A 16,642-nucleotide genomic window follows, 5' to 3' on the forward strand; every position below is an offset into this window, starting at 1 on the left:
TGAGGTCCTGGAGCAGGTCCAAAGGAGGGCAACCAGGCTGGTGAAGGGACTCGAGCACAGACCCTATGAGGAGAGGCTGAGGGAGCTGGGGCTGTTCAGCCTGAAGAAGAGGAGGCTCAGGGGAGACCTCATTGCTCTCTACAACTCCGTGAAGGGAGGTTGTAGCCAGGTGGGGTTTGGACTCTTTTGCCAGACGACTTTCAACAAGACAAGAGGGCATGGTCTTAAGTTGTGCCAGGGGAAGTTTAGGTTAGATATTAGAAAGAATTTCTTTACGGAGAGAGTGATCAAGCATTGGAATGGGCTGCCCAGGGAAGTAGTGGATTCTACGTGTCTGGAGATATTTAAGAAGAGCCTGGATGTGGCACTGAGTGCCATGGTCTAGCAACTGCAACTACTGTTCAAGGGTTGGACTTGATGATCTCTGAGGTCCCTTCCAACCCAGCCAATTCTATGATTCTATGATTCCAGCATGTCCTCTCTGCTGGTGGCATCATGCAGGAGTTCCCTGCGCCTCACCTCTGGCTGACACAGGTTCAAGCTCACTCTGCAGGTCTGGAAGGAAAGAGGGTTTAAGTAAAAGCAGCCTGGCTCCCAGCAGCACCTGGATGCCAGGACCCTGCCAGCAGCGGCTGCTGTCAGAGACGGGAGATGATGGGGCCGTAGCTGTGCAGGGCAGCGGCGTGATCCAGGCAGAGGGAGGCTCCATCTCCCTGTCCTGTCCTGTCCCGCCCAGTCCCAACCCATCACACCCCATCCCATCCCATCCCATCCATCCCATCCCATCCCATCCATCCCATCCCATCCCATCCCATCCCATCCCATGCCGTCCTTGGTACTCACCCTCCTGGATCTGACACTGAGCTGCCACGACTCTGTCAGGAGGACCTGCTGCTCCTCGCTCTCCTGCCACCAGAGCTGCCTGGCCTCCAGGCCACCCTGCTGACACTGCCAGGTGGCTGCGCTGGGCTGGGCCGGGCAGCTCCTCTCCTGGTCCTCCAGATGCTCCATGTGGACTGACGGGATGGTCAAACGATCTGCAGCAGCCCCTTGGTCACAGGATAACCTGATATTGGGCTGGCACCTGACACTCACTGTCAACCTTTCTGGTACATGTCGTGCCGTTTGTCCACAGCATGCTGGTCCCACGTCCCTCTCCAAGGAAGCTGTCCCAGGGGTGCTGCAGGGAACACCAGTGCTCCCACGTCTGTGGAGATCAGGCAAGGGATGTTTCCATCAGCTGCCCAGACTTCCTCTGCTCTTCTTGGTATTGCCCGGTCCTGCCTTGCTGCTGGCTTCTTGCAGCATTGCCATCGCCCAGTGAAACCCTAGTCCTGGGGCTCATTGGGGACGTGCCAGGCTGTCCCCTTTCCAGCTGGGGCAGAGGCTCCAGGGCCGTGCAGGGCAGGCTTCCAGCTCTCCACCCTGGCAGATGTGCCAAGGTCACCCCACGTGCCCCGGGCAGAGGACACAACCTCTTGGGGGCCACTGGTTGCAGCGCTGCTGGCTGTGTTTCTGCCTCTGGCAAAGGTTGCTGCTGGCAGAGGAGGCAGCTTGCAGCAGGTGCTGGCAGCCTTGTAACTGCTTCTGGAAGAAGATGATGTAGAGGGTGCATCTGGCAGATGGGGCAGCTTGCAGCAGGTGCTGGCAGCCTTGTCTCTGCCCCTGCCTAAAGGTGTGGAGCGTGCAGCTGGAGGGGGACGTGGCTTCTGACAGCAAGTGCTGGCAGCTCCTGAGGGCTGAGCTGTGAGTGCATGCCTGGGTGCCACATCCTGCCTGAGGAGAGGCAGCCGGCATGGCTGGCAAGCTGTTTCCTCCTCTGTCGCCCTGCCTACCAGGCTGCCCGACTGCAGGAGAAACCAAGGAGAGACTGCAATGACTCTGGCCCTTGCTCCTGTGGCTCCACGTCCCAGTTGTGAAAGGTCCTTCTGCCAGGATACCCTTACAGCCTCCCGGCCCAGCCTGTTCCCTCCAGCACCTCCCAGCTGCCCAACAGCTCCTGGGCTGGGAAGATGTCCATGCCCATTGCCCTTGGGCTCCCTACCCGTAGATTTGGCTTGAGAGTTCTTGGGGCAGGGCAGCTCTGGCAGTCTGTCCCCATCAAGGGACGAGACCTGGCTCTGGCTGCCACCCTGCAGCACTGCTGGTTGCTGCCTGTGGCCCACCTCCTGTGGGCAGGAGGAGGAGGAGGAGGTGTGGGATGGAGGTGGCTGCCAGGACCAGGCTGGCCCAAGCAATGCTGGGTGAGCATGGTGCTCGACTCCCACCAGGAAGGGTTGGAGACAGACCCTTCCAACACCTGGCTCACAGGAGCCCTCCTGCTTTTCCAGACTTTCCATGATGGCTGTCTGGCTGCCTTCTTGTTGGGCTCTGCTTGGCTCTTTGTTGAAACTGGTGCCGGCACCAACCTCTGGGGCACGTAGTCCTCCTCAAAGTCCTCATGCTCCTGCTGGCCCTTGCCCAGGCAACAGCAGTTCCAGCAGAAACAGCCTGGCCGGCTCAGGGCTTTGCCCATGCTGCCCTCCTTACTGCTCTCCTGGCTCCTGCTGGACTGGATGGTTGCTGGGATGGCCAGGTCCCTTCAGAGGTCCCTTCCAAACCACACCCTGTCATGGTTCTAGGAGTATGATCCAAAGAACCGTTCCCAAGCTGCTGTTGGAAGGTGTTCCAGAAGATGCTGGTGGGGAAGAATGGAATCATAGAATGTCAGGTTGGAAGGGACCTCAAGGATCCTTTGGTCCAAGCCCTCTAGGTAATAGTGCAGTTCCTATGAGATGTCTCAGCACGCTGTTGGGCTGAGACTTGAAACTGTCCCCAGTGGGAGAATCCACCACTTCCCCTGGGAGACCATTCCAATGTTCCACTGTCCTGCCAGTGGAAAATTTTCCTCTTGTCCACCTGGAATCTTCCCAGGAGCAACTTGTGCCATGCTGGGGCTGCCATGCCCCCTGCAGACCCCTGCCACTCCTCCTGCTTACCCCATCCGACGTGTGGCCATGGGTGGTGAGGAGGATGTGGCAGCCCCCAGAGTCCCCACTTGGCAGCTTCAGCAGTACCGTGCCCATGGGGGAGCAGAGCCTGTGGGGGAGCAGGGGAAGCAGGGGGACTGAGGGGAGTGGAGCTTCTGGGGGACCTGGGGAGCAGGGGGCCTGCAGCCCATCACCCCGGGGTTGCTCCTCAGGAAACACTGGGGCAGAAGGGCACCTTGGCCAGAGGAGCTGCAGTGGGGCTGCCTGTTGACTCCCAGGAGCCAGGAGGAGTGTTGGGAACCGTGGTCGTCCATGGACACCCCTTGGGCCAGCTGCAGACCCGTGCTGCTGCTGCGTGGGGCTTGGGACAGGTTTCTGTTCTGGACAACACAGGGGCTCCAGGTGATCACAGCCAGCCTGGTGTCACCATGTCACCACCCAGACCCTTTGGGGCAGCAAATGCCAGATGCAGTGGGTGATTTCCCACTGATGATGCCAAAGAGTGAGACATGGCTGTGTGGCAAGGATGTGGAAACACAGCTGCTCAGTTATGGTTCCCTTGCTCCAGTGCCTTTCATTAAATGGAAAAAAAGTACATTTAAAAACTCTGGGAGAGCCTTTTTCTTGTGTTTCCATGTTGACCAAATTGGAAAGAATGAAAAAAATAGTTTTGGGGTCTTGCTTTCATCCTTACCAGTGTACAGTGTTTAAGTGGCAAGGCACAGGTTGGAGAAAAGGAGGAAACTGTTTAGAAGAGAAAAGAAAAACAAAACAGGAGACATAGGTTAGGAAGAATTTATTTTTAAGATGATGAAATCAGTGTTTTCAAGGTTTTAAAAATAATTGCTAGATTCCCTTCCAGCTACAGCAGTCTTCAAAGGCCTCTTCTTCACTGCACTGTTAGTGCTGGAGAATGCAATCAGTGGCTGAAGCTGTGAAAAACAGCCCCTCAGTACTGATGAGGATGTGAGGGGTACAGTAAAGAAGTAAGCACTGCTCCTGGATGTCCTTAATCTGGGCCCTGGACTTGTGTCCACCTCTCTGGGGCCTCAGGAGATGGTCCAAGGCAGCGCGTGGTGGTTGCATCCCCAGCAGACACGGTGCTGTGGGGTTGTGCTGTGCTGGTGTTGGAGCTGTGTTGGCTTGTGTGCCATGGAAGAAGGCAGGTCAAGAAAGGAGAGGATGCTGCAGGAGACTGACTCTGGTGGATGGTAAAATCCATCCTGCCAAAGCCTGGCAGGTTGAATGGCTTTTAGCAAGTCCAGGTTGAGCCAGGTGGAGAGAAAGCTGCTACGGGAGGAGCAAGGTCTTGGTTTCTGCCTCTGCTCCCATAGCTGCTGGCATGGGCATGGGCTGCTTGGTGGAGGGGAAGTCATCCCTGGGGTAAAAAGAGTTCAAACAGATCCCTTTCCAACATGAATTCATCCCTGTGCCTGCCGTCCCCTGTGTTTGTGGCAGCAGCATCCTTGGACACAGAGGTCTCCACGTGCTCTGTCCCAGCATAGGGGTGCCCTGTGTCAGGGGGCAGTGTGAGCTGAGCATCATTGTGGGGTCTCCTGGTGGATCTCCTCATGGTGGCACTCAGGTGCTGCCCAGCTGAGCCCCATGTGGACAGGCTCCTACAATACCTGGGCAATAGTGGGACCAGCTGGGGCTACATGTGGACACCCAGGAACCAGGAGAGTCTTGAGGATGCTGTGCTTGTCCAGCAGTCTCCCTTGGCAAGCAGACAGCTCTGCTCATGCTGTTCCCCCGGCTCAGAGCAGGTTTCTGTTCCTTGGCTCCTCTGTGCTCCAGTCCTGCTCCAGTGCCAGCCTGGCATGCTGGAGGGACAGGCTGAGCCCTGGTGCCCCAGGCAGGGTGCCCAGCCCTGTCCTCACCCACTGCAGGGCAGCCAGGGCTGCAGCTGCTGATCCCTGCAAGAGGCCAAGACAGGGCAGGAGGTGCCAGGGCAGTGCTGGGGGCAAGGACCCTGCTGCTGCTCCTCCTCCCCATGGCCCTTTGCATCAGGCCCTTGGTGCAGCAGGGAGAGCACAACCATTTCCCCAGCTGCCACAGGGAGCTGCTTCCATTCCCCTTGCAGTCCACCAGCTTGAAATGATCCCAGTGCTGGCCAGGCATGGAGCCAGGGGAGAAGAGGTCCCCATTGGGCTGGAGCATCAGCTCTGCCCCCCATGGGCTACTCACATGCTGTGTATGGAAGACAGGTTGGCTCACAAGGATGTCTACCATGTAGGTAGACAGCTCCTGCTGTACTGCCCTGGGCCTTTCATGTTCTTGATGGCCATGAGGATGATGTCTACTCGATGGGGGGCTGGAGGTATTTCATGAACATCTGTGGGACAAAGGAGAGAGGAGCTTTGTCACCTCGAGCATCACCCAGCACATCTCAGCTGTGACATGAGACTGGGATGCAGAGCCAGGGTCTGCTGGGGAGAAGAGGGAAAATGGGGGTCAGGGCTCCATGGGGAACTGGAGCTGGCTGGGAGCCTTTGCCTGGGCCCTGCTCCAGAGCAGGGTGAGTCCTCATCATCCCCACTCATCCGCTGGGGGTCCCCTCGTTCACACTGCCCCCCATAACCAGGAGGAGCCAAAGGCATTTCTTACCCAGAGCATTTCTCAGGAATGTTCAACTTCCAGAGGCTGCCAGGACTGCAAGGCTTCCCCACAGGGCTGGAGCTGCAGCAGCCCTGGGTCAGGCAGCCGGGAAGACCTTCCTGGGGAGGAGGAAAACCGGGATGCTGAGAGGGAGAGCCCCGGGCAGAAAAGTCGCTGGCAGAGCCATCTTCTGGATGGGACGTGGTGAAGGACAGCAGGAGCTGGGAGGTGCTGATGTGCCTGGGATGGGGCACGGATCACTGCATCCCACTGCTGCTGCTGCCTCTGCTGCCAGCCACTCACTGCCCCCAGAAACATCCCCCAAGGCTTTCCCAAGGGGTGTCCACCTCCCTGGGGACCTGTGGTGGGGGCTCTTGGCTCTGGCCAGAGGTAAAGGCAGAGGGGGAAAGCCCCGGGGCCGGGGTCCCCTTGCCAGTGAGGCAGAGTCCACCTGGGAGGGGGTCAGGGTGCTGGGGTGGGGGGCACTGAAGAGGGAGGAGAAGGGGCTCTGGCAGCAGTCGGGGAGGAGGGGGCTGGTAGGGAACGAGGGATGTTCTCTGTCCCCCTCCTTGCACCAGGAGCTGGGCAGGGTTGGGGGCTTGGTTCCCTGTACTGAGGCCAGAGCTGGGAGAAGTTCTGAAGAAACAGGGTGGAGCAGTCACCAGTGCTGTGTCCCAGCTCTGCAGCATGGTTTCCAGTGTGGACATTGAGGATCAGAGGCTTGGGGACAGCCCTGGAAGCCTCGGGCATGGGGGCAGCTGTGAGTGTGCCCAGGAAGGGGTCTCAGTCCTGGGGAGCTCCCTGTGGTTCATCCCTGTCACGGTTTAAGGCTGAGCCAGCACTTAAAGGAATGACAGGTGCTCTCTATTCACCCTTCTTCTCTCCCTGAAAGGGAAAGGCAAGAGTTGTCCTCAAAGCTGGACAAACCCATGGCATCCCTTGGAGCAGAGGACAGCCTCGGGGCCCTGGGTGTTCACACAGAAGATGCTGGAGAAGCAGGCCTGCAGGAGGCTGCCCCTCTCTGCTGCAGGGACAGAGAGATGCTCTTCAGAGCAGGCAAGGAGGAGACAGACCCCAGGCTTGGAGATCTGGGCTAATTCCCATGACATGGGGGACATCTCAATGGCCATGGCATTGACAATCATCTCTGGAGGGAACACCCAGTGGGACCCCCTGGCCCAGTGTCTGCCTCCTTCTTGGATCGAGGAATTGGGGAAGCCCCCTCCTGGGCCCTGTGCTGCTGGGGCCACTGGGCACCAGGGGGACCAAACTGGGGGCTGGGGCAGTTGCCCATGGACGTGATGGCTTCACTGTGGTGTCCAGGCCAAGGGGCTTCTCCTCTAGCAGCTCCTGGGGAGTAGAGCCGGGTGGGACAGGTCAGGATGGGGCAGTTTCCTTTGCTCAGCAATATCCCGAGGGGCTGGCAGAGCCCGGGAGACTTCCCCCTGGCACCCCCACCCCAGTGAGCTCCCAGAGGTCCCAGGCTCTGTGGTGGGAAGGGCTGTTCCCATCCCAGAGCCATAGGCTGGCCCAGGGACCTAAAAGTGGTGTTGGGTCCAAGTCCTGGCTCCAGTTGGGCCACTCAGGTGTCTTTGGAGCACCCCCAAGGACAGAGAGCTGGAGCAGTGTTCTTGGGCATCCCCCTGCCCAGCCAAGGTCTCCCCTGCCCTGAGGGCTGTGCTGATGCCTCTGACGCCCCACAGCCTTGCTGTCCATCTCCTCACCTTGATGATCTCCAACAATTCCTCCTGGCAGTAGTAGAGCCAGAGCCACACAGTGGTGTGTGGGCTGCTGATGCTGCAGATGGAGGACAGAAACTGCAGCTTTTGGGCCTCTTGCTGCCAGGCGGAGAGGGGACAGTTGGGCAAAGAGTGTCAAATGGGGACGGAGGGGGGGACCCAGCAGAGCTCCCATCCCCTTCTGAGCATGGGATGGGGGCAGAAGGAGTGGCCAGGAGAGGCAGGCACACGTGTCCTGGCAGGAGTGTCCATGGGTACCTGTGTTCTGAGCCCTCTGCCCAGCTGCCAGGAGTGTCAGCAGCCACGGCTCAAGGCTGGGACACTGCTGAGCCCTGTGAGCCCCAGGGCTGAGGGTGTGATGAGGGAGGGCAGCACGGGGAGAGAGGGGGTCCCGGGACGCCGGAGCGAGGGATGCGCTGGCAGGGGGGGCAGGGAGGGTCCCTGCCCGGGGATGCTCTGACGGGGCTGGGTCCCTGGCTGCTGCCTCCTGGGGTGGGCAGCCAAGGCCCCTGGAGCCCACACACTCACCCACCCGCAGTGGGAAGACCTCCCATGGCTCACAGGGCCTGGCATGGCAATACCGGCATAAGGGGATGAAGAAGTGAGTTCCATGGGGACAGGGGCCAGATTAGCTTCAATTGAGTGGAATCATGGAATCATGGAATGGGTTGGATTGGAAATAGATGATCTTTAACCCCTCCAATCCAACCCATTCCATGATTCCATGGTTCTGTGACACAGTCCCAGCCAGTTCCAGGCCTGGGGCATCTCTACAGCCACCACCAGGGCTTTGTGATGCTCCCTTCCCTTCTCCTCTCCCTGTTTGCTTCAGACCTGGGAGGATTCCGTCCGTTCCTCTGCCTCTGTTCCTGAGCTCTTCCAGCATTAATCTCTGTGTTCCTGCCTCCAGCCACAGAGCACTGCTGAGTCCAGGAGTCCAGGCTGGACTTTCCCAGGGCCGCCCTGCAGCCTCAGTGGTGACGTGAGAGTTCTTGGGGGAGAGGGGGGCAGGACCGTGGTATCAATTTTCCTGTCTATTTGTGTAGATTTAGAAATTTTTCCTTTCTTTCATTAGAGTTTCATTTCAAGCTGTGCAGTTTAGTTCCCAACCCATCAATCTCTCTCCGTTATCCTCTCTCCTTTCTTTATCTGGGAGGGGAGGGGGGATTAATAGAGAGCATCTGTAATTTGATTAATTGCCGGCCCAGCATTAAACCATGATAGATTTTGGGGCTCAACATGACTTTAGCTAATTCTCTCCAGCCCACTTCAGATTTTGACTAATTTTATCATAGAATCATAGAATCGTCTGGGTTGGAAGGGACCTCTGAGATCAAGTCCACCCCTTGGATAACCAAGGTCTCTAAGGGAGATAATTCTAACTCCAGTGCGAGGAAATCCAGAGGGCTCCTCTGCAAGGAAATGAGACCCTTGCCTTTGGAAATTTCAAAGGGTTGGTATTCAGGTATTCTGTGAGGTATTCTGTGAGTAGTGCTGTGTTCTGCAGGTGAAAAGACAAAGAGGGGATTGCTGAAGCAGAGTGGGCAGGGCACAGAAAGGCATGGGGTGCACCTGGCCTTTAGCAAGCCCTTTGCCATGCTCTACCATTGTCCTGTTGTAGCCAGACTGGGGATGTCTGGATTGAAGAGGTGGGTGATGTGGTGGGTGGGAAGTTCATGAGATGATGAGGGTCACAGTGCCATCAGGGATCCAAAGTCCTCCTGGCAAGCAGTGATGGTGCCTCACTGTCCAGCACTTGTGCCAACACTGTTTGCTGTCTTTATAATCCCCCTGTGGGCTGGGACAAAAGGCACTTTCAGGCCCTTTGTGGATGAAGCCACGCTGGGGAAGCCCTTGAGCAACCTCATCTGGTTCATCCTGCCTTGAGCAGGGCACTCAGACAAGGAGATGCTCAGGGGTCTCTTCCAGCCTGAGGTACTCTGGGATTCAGAATGATCTGGAGGGTCATGGGAATGATCTGTAGGATCATGGAGCAGGAGAAGCACGGGAAGCTCATCCTTGAGCAGCTGACACTACTGCTGAGTGAGGCTGATGCTGTGGGTGGGATTAAGAAGGGAGTTCCATGGGGACAGGGGCAGGGTTGGCTTCAGTTGAGTGGGATCATGGAATCATGGAATGGGTTGGGTTGGAACTAGATGATCTTTAACCCTTCCAACCCAACCCACTCCATGATTCCATTGTTCTGTGACACAGTCCCAGCCAGTTCCAGGCCTGGGGCATCTCCACAGCCACCACCAGGGCTTTGTGATGCAGGGTCTGGTGCCTGGACACCATTGTCATGGGGGTCTCTGTGGGGAGCCTGGGGGTATATAAGAGGTGTGGAGACCTGGGGTGCCCTTTATCAGGTGAGCACCTCCCTCAGGAGTCAGCAGCTGCCCTGGGTGACCATGGAATGTCTGTGGCAGAAAATGCCCAAGATGTCCCCGGAGAAGGAGGTGGAAGCCTGCTGCCAGCCCTCCACAAGACCCCAAGGTCAGTGACTGAAGGAAGGGCCAGACCAGAAGTTCCCCTGCAGGCTGTGGGGAGAGGGCAGCTGTCCCCTGCAGCCCATGGAGGAGCACGGAGGGGCAGGTGTGGATCTGCAGCTCATGGAGGAGCACTCTGTACCAGGGTGATGTCAGCTTTTTACTGAAATACATACAATTTTAGAAAAAAGCCACACTTGAGCAACGTGAGCATGGCTGGGGCAAGGGGCAGGAAGGTGAGATGGCTTTTGTCTCTCTGTGTCTAGATGTCCTTCTTTTCCTTTCCAGCAGGGCTGTTCCATGCCAGCTGTGCAGTTGAGTTTCCAGCCCCTCAGTCTCTCTCCCTTCTCCTCTCTCCTTTCCCCAGAGGGGAAGGTGTCTCTGCTCCAGCACTGCTCTCCCCTCGGGGACTGCTCTCAGCTGCCCCTCTCCTCTGCCCTGCAGCTCTCAGAGCGGTTCCTTTCCCCTGCTTGAAGATGTGGATGGCAGAGGCACTGTGGCTGCTGTGAGAGCTGGGTTTGGATTGGGTGTGCTGGAAATGCTCGAGTAGCACAGCTGGCAAAAGCTCTGGGTGTCTGAGGAGCTGATTCTGAGGTTTTTCTCCCCAAATCCCCCTGGTGTTGTTCAGGCAGTGTTTCTGGTGGCCGCTCAGTCCTGCTGCCAGGGAGCCTGGGGAGCGTGGGGCACGGGTGTTTCTGCCGGGCTGTAGACTCCAGGAGCTGGCACAGCTCTTCAGAGGAGCGTTACTGCTCCTTGCCTGTCAGGAGGGATGCTTCATGAGCTCTCCTGAAAGCTCTGTGACACCTTGGGACATGAGACAGGATGCCTCCAGCAGCCTGCAGTCAGGCTTCTGTCAGTTGTCTCCTGATTCAAAAACCAATCCCCACCCAGAGTGCAGATATTTGGTTTATTAAGTTTTTCCCAGAAAAGGTGCCAGGAAACATTTCCCCAAAGCCTGAAGCCTTTGGAGAAGACTTTAGGGTCTGCTGTGCAGACCAAAGGCACAGAAGAACCTTCAGGGCAGTGAAGGCAGCCTTGGTCACTGTCCTCCTGATTTACACCTGGCAGCACTGATTCAACAGCTTCTTATCTCCAGGCTCCTGAGGTCTTTGTTTTGTGCTCAGGTCAGGAAGGGTGTCCTCCCATTCCCTCCTCCCCACCACCATTAAACCAGCCCTTCATGTTTTTAAGCCTGGAATAACTTTTGTGGCTGTTAATCCTTTTCTTTCAAGGACAAATCCCCCCTTTGAGACTCCTGGGAGTATTTTACACAGCCCATAACCTTCACTTTTGTGATTGTAGCATCATGAATCACAGAATGGTTTGGGTTAGAGGGGGCCTGAAAGATCATCTAGCTCCAACCCCCTGCATGGACAGGGACATCTCCCACTTGACCAGGATGCTCTAAGCCCAATCCAACCTGACCTTGAACACTTCCCCCCTTGACTGGTCACTCCAAGCCCTTGCCAACATTTCGTCCTCATCCCTCCTCATGTGATGATTCTGTGATAAAATGTGTGATAAAAGTGGTGAAGGGGGTGCCAGGGGATCATTCCCAAAGCTCACACCCCTTTGGAGAAGCCTTGCAGTTTAGAAGGTTTTTAATCACTGAAAACTCCCTTGGAGGGGAAAGGGGAGAAGGAATGAATCCCCGAGGGTTGAAATTAAAAGTGCTTTAATAGCGTAATAATAATAATGAGTTACAATTAATGATGATTACAATGCCTCCAGTGGAAAGGCGATGGCCACAGCAAGTGGAGGAGGAGGAGGTCCCAGGCATGGGAAGATTGTCTGGTAGGATGGGACCCACTGGTAGGATGGGAAGGCAGCCATGGAAGAAACCAAGCCATCCCCCCAAACTTCAATCAGAGGATGATTTGGGTTGGAAGGGCCCTCTAAAGGTCATCCAGTCCAACTTCCTGCTCTACAGGCAGGGTACTGGTGGTCATACTGTGGAACACTGGGGTTGGCCAGGTCACAGCAGCTGCCCTGGACTTAAGATCATGGTCACATGGATCCCTCATTCCAGAGCTGTGGAGAACCCAACACAACACTTCTGATCTCCCCTGCACTTGTTTAGTTGGAGTCTGCAGCTTCCCAAAATTCGAGGTGCTCTGAAGAGGAAAAAAAACTATTTCAGAGTGAATTCTGTTCCATGAAGCTGAGTGTGAAATGGAAATGAAATAGGAAGAACCTTCAGGGCAGAAACCCTGACCTGGGTTGGTCACTGTCCCCCTGAGTTTACACCTGAAAGCAGTGAATTAACAGCCACAAGCCTGATGTCCCCAACCCCCCCAGGACACAACCCTGGTGTCCCCTCCCCTGCCAACTCCCAACCTCACCCCCAGGTCGGGTCCCTCCCCCCCGAGGCCCCTCCCCACCTTTTCTTCCTCCCCCCGCCGCTTCCCGCGATCGCGCTGCAGCTCCCGGGAGGTTTCTCTCTGCCGCCCCGGGGCTGCACCCACACCCCCCGCCCCGCAGCCGGGACCCCCCAACTGGTGACCGCCAGAGCATCGCCCCCCCCTGCCCACCGGCCTGGGCTGTGCCCCCCCTGCAGGTACCGGGAGGTGATGGGAGGGGGTTGGTTATCCCAGTACCGCCCAAACTGGGGGAGAGCAGCACAAGATGGAGGAGGGAGGGGGATGGGTGAGAGGGGGGAACTAAACTTATCCCCGGGGTGAGGGTGGTGGGATTGGTGACCCCCCACCTTTTTCAGGAGGGTGGAGGAGCTGTGATTGGTTCCCCCAACTCACCCGGGCATTTCCAACTCCTTCTGGCTTGCAGGGCTGTGATAGGGGATCCCCAAGTCATCCCAACGGTTTGGGGGCTGCAACTGGGCACCCTGAAATCCCCCTGGAGCCAGGGGTAACGATTGCAAGTCCAGAATACTTTAAGGGGCTTAATAATCCCGGGCCAGTATAATACCTAAAGATGAAGTAAAGGATGATCAGTGGGTGTCCACCTCTATGGGAAACCTCCTCATTCCACCTCACACTCCAGTTTCACCCACAGGAGGACTGATGTAGGTTTTGACTGCCTTCACCCCACAAAAAGCCCACCCCTACTTTGTCACTGCACTATGGCTTCTTTCACAGGCACGGGGTGACTCCATCTGGGCATAAACCTCTCTGGGTACCCCCAAAGATCAGACAGCTTTTGGTCAAAGCACATTACTGAGAAATCATTCAATCCATCCAGGAGAAGCATTTAACACTGTCCAGGAATGTGGGAAAAGGTTTAGGATCCTCTTGGCCAATCTTCATATTCAGAAAATCCATCGGGGTGAGAGACCCCAGAGATGTCCTGACTGCAGGAGACGGTTTAGAGACAGCTTGGATCTGGTCCAACGGTGATACCATCACACAGACACCATGTCCTACACCTGCCCTGACTGCGGGAAAGGTTTTAGCAGGAGATGGAATATTATCCAGCATCAACGGATCCATACTGGTGAGAAACCCTTTAAATGTTCCGAGTGTGGGAAGGGGTTTTACCATAGTTCCCATTTATCAAAGCATCGCCGCATCCACACAGGAGAGAAGCCCTATAAGTGTCTGGAGTGTGGGAAGGGGTTTACCCAGAGTTCCCATTTATCAGAACATCACCGCATCCACACAGGAGAGAAACCCTATAAATGTTTGGAGTGTGGGAAAGAGTTTACCCATAGTTCCAGTTTATCAGAGCATCACCGCATCCATAGACGAGAGAAACCCTATAAGTGTCTGGAGTGTGGGAAGGAGTTTACCCAGAGTTCCAGTTTATCAGAGCATCACCGCATCCACACGGGAGAGAAACCCTTTAAATGTTCTGAGTGTGGGAAGGAGTTTTCCCATAGTTCCAATTTATCACAGCATCGCCGCATCCATACAGGAGAGAAACCCTATAAGTGTCTGGAGTGTGGGAAGGAGTTTTCCCATAGTTCCAATTTATCACAGCATCACCGCATCCATACAGGAGAGAAACCGTATAAGTGTCTGGAGTGTGGGAAGGAGTTTACCCACAGTTCTGCATTGTCACAGCATCACCGCATCCATACAGGAGAGAAGTTGTATCCCTGCACTCACTGTGGGAAAGCCTTCAACAACAGCACCTCCTGGATTCGTCACCAACATGTCCACACTGGGGAAAAGCCCTACACGTGTCCCCAGTGTGGGAAGGGCTTCAGGGAAAGCTCCCACTTGTTGAGACATCAGCGACTCCATAGGGGTGAACGACCCTAAAGCTGCTCCCAGTGTGAGAAGAGTTTTTACCAGAGCTGCGATCTCATCTCTCACCACCAGACCCACCTCAGCCATCACCAGGAATGAAGGGACACGGCCAAGCTTGAGAGTTTCCATGCTTGGACAACCTTTTTTTCCCAGATAAGGCAAAAGGAGGAAGTGATTATCACTATGAGATGCTCCTCAAGGGATGGGGCAGGATGGGACCATGTCTGTTTCTGTTTTTTGGTAGGGAACAGCCATGTGGAACATTTTAGTGGGACTTTGCAGTGGGACTTGGAAAGAAAACGTGAGCTGTGTGATTTTGAGGTGAAAAGAATTCTTTTCCACTAAGATTTTTTTTATTTAGACCCATAAATGTGTCTTTACACTTCAGTATCCAGATGGCTGTTGCTACAAATCTGGGTGGGGGCACACTAGCCTGAGGTTCGATACCACTTGGTTGTTTTTATTAATAAGATACTCAATAAAATGTTACAAATGTAGAAAGGAGCAATCCCTCGTGGCTGGTGGGGTGCAAAGGGTTGAAGAATGCTTTGGTTTCTCTGAGGTTGGGCCCCCCTCCCCAAAGCCCCCTCTCTTTGTCCCACGCTGGGGTGGGGGTAAAGCAGCTTCCAGCAGAGTGACTGGAGAGGTAGGAGATAGAGCTGATGGAGAAGAGAGAGACTGAGCTGTCCTGATGGCCATGACTCCAGCTGTTCATAGAATCTCAGAATCATAGAATTGGCTGGGTTGGAAGGGACCTCAGAGATCATCAAGTCCAAGCCTTGATCCCCTCCCCCCATGGTTCCCAGCTCATGGCACTCAGTGCCACATCCAGGCTCTTTTTAGATATCTCCAGACATGGAGGATCCACTACTTCCCTGGGCAGCCCATTCCAATGTCTGATCACCCTCTCCAGAAAGAAATTCTTTCTAATCTCCAACCTAAACCTCCCCTGGCACAACTTGAGACCGTGCCCTCTTGTCTTGCTGAGAGTTTCCAGGGAAAAGAGACCAACCCCCCCCTGGCTCCAACCTCCTTTCAGGGAGTTGTAGAGAGTGATGAGGTCTCCCCTGAGCCTCCTCTTCTCCAGGCTGAACACCCCCAGCTCCCTCAGCCTCTCATCATAGGATATGTGCTGGATCCCTTCACCAGCCCAGTTGCCTCCTTTGGACCCGCTCCAGGACTTAAATCCTCTTTCCTGAGCTGAGGGGCCCAGAACTGGACACAGGACTCAAGCTGTGGCCTCACCAGGGCTGAGCACAGGGTCAGAATCCCTTCCCTGGACCTGCTGGCCACGCTGTTCCTGAGCCAGGCCAGGATGCCATTGGCCTTCTTGGCCACCTGGGCACACTGCTGGCTCCTGTTCAGCTTCCTGGCAATCCCAACTCCCAGATCCCTCTCTGTCTGGCTGCTCTCCAGCCACTCTGTGCCCAGCCTGGAGCTCCCCATGGGGTTGTTGTGGCCAAAGGGATGGAAAAAGCAAGAAGAAAAGCTTTGAGAGGTACCTAGGTGGGAATAAAAGGAGAAGCCAGGCAAATGGAGGCCCTCTCCTGAAGGAAATGTCAGACCTAGCTCCACAGGATATTGAGAATGCTGAGGTTCTCCAGGACTTGTTTGCCTCAGTCTCCTCTGGGAAGTGCTCATTGCCTCATTGCAGAGGCCACAGCAGGGGAAAGCAGGGCCTGGGACAAGCAAGGAGCCCCCACTGGGGGAGAAGAAGAGGTTTGTGATCATCTAAAGAACCTGCAGGGGCACAAGTTTATGGGACCTCACGGGGTCCAGGCACGGGTCCTGAGGAGCTGGCAGACGCAGTTGCTGAGCCTCTGTCCATCCTATTGGAGAGGTGATGGTGGTCTGGTGAGGTTCCCACTGATTGGAACAAAGGTACCTGTCCTAGTTGGAGAAGTAAAGAAGGAGGGTCTGTGAGCCTGAGGGATCTGAGAGGGGTCACTATTCCCTTCCATCTCCTGCCCACAGCCTATAGAAAGTCAGGCAGCCCAGCAGCCCATCCCCCTTTCCTCCTGCTCCTTGCTGGGCTGCTGTTCCCCTCTGCTCCTTTCCCAGCAGCTGCCGCCTGCTCCTCAGAATCCACATCCATCGGGTGCTGGGAAGAGCCGTGGAGCTCCCTCTTGAGTCGGCCCTGCCACAGGGAGCCCTCAGGCACCCATTGCTGCCAGCATGGAGATGGGGTTGTGTGTCAGCTCAGGGAGCTGTTCCCAGGGGGGAGGAGATCAGCCCTGGCTGAACCTTCCTGCAGTCCCTGGCTCTGAGGAGGAGTGGAGTGTCACGGGAAGAAGCGGGGTTGCTGCCTGTCATTGTGGAGCAGGAGATTTAGAGGTCAGAATACCTGTGTTGGTTGGTTGGGGGTTGGAGGTGGAGTGTGCTAGAATATTTTTTCCCTTTTCTCTCCCTATTTTCTCGAGGAAAAGGCAGCTAGTAGCTGATTCAGCTGTGAAAATCACCACCAACAAAAACATCTCTTCAGTGAATTTACTCTTGATGTATTTCCAGCTCCTATCAAGCAGTGAAGTGAAATGTCTCAGTGGCCCCTTTGGGAATTGTTTTGCTTTTTTTGCTGAACGTCAACATTGTCACTGATGCCTGTCCCTCATTTCTATCATTTCTGACAGAAAACGTTGTCTAAG

At 55.6% G+C, this 16,642-nt stretch overlaps 1 long non-coding RNA gene and 2 pseudogenes across 2 annotated transcripts; 1 reads left to right on the top strand and 2 right to left on the bottom strand.

Annotated features, from left to right (window-relative positions):
• LOC115600294 overlaps nucleotides 1-14,082 on the top strand; it is a 71,721-nt pseudogene extending 57,639 nt beyond the window's left edge.
• The window catches only part of LOC103527165, a 172,807-nt pseudogene that overhangs the window by 48,503 nt on the left and 107,662 nt on the right, over nucleotides 1-16,642 (bottom strand).
• On the bottom strand, nucleotides 3,850-7,323 carry LOC115600296. Of its 2 annotated transcripts, XR_003988887.1 has the most exons (4): nucleotides 7,292-7,323; nucleotides 5,577-5,686; nucleotides 5,157-5,304; nucleotides 3,850-4,347 (listed from the first exon to the last, which is right to left on the bottom strand). It is a non-coding gene; the product is annotated as an uncharacterized LOC115600296 (long non-coding RNA). The 2 variants fall into 2 exon arrangements; XR_003988886.1 differs by lacking the exon at nucleotides 7,292-7,323 and having other exon boundaries at nucleotides 5,577-5,703.

Source organism: Calypte anna, unplaced genomic scaffold, assembly GCF_003957555.1.
Source record: "Calypte anna isolate BGI_N300 unplaced genomic scaffold, bCalAnn1_v1.p scaffold_208_arrow_ctg1, whole genome shotgun sequence".
Classification (NCBI taxonomy): Eukaryota; Metazoa; Chordata; class Aves; order Apodiformes; family Trochilidae; genus Calypte; species Calypte anna.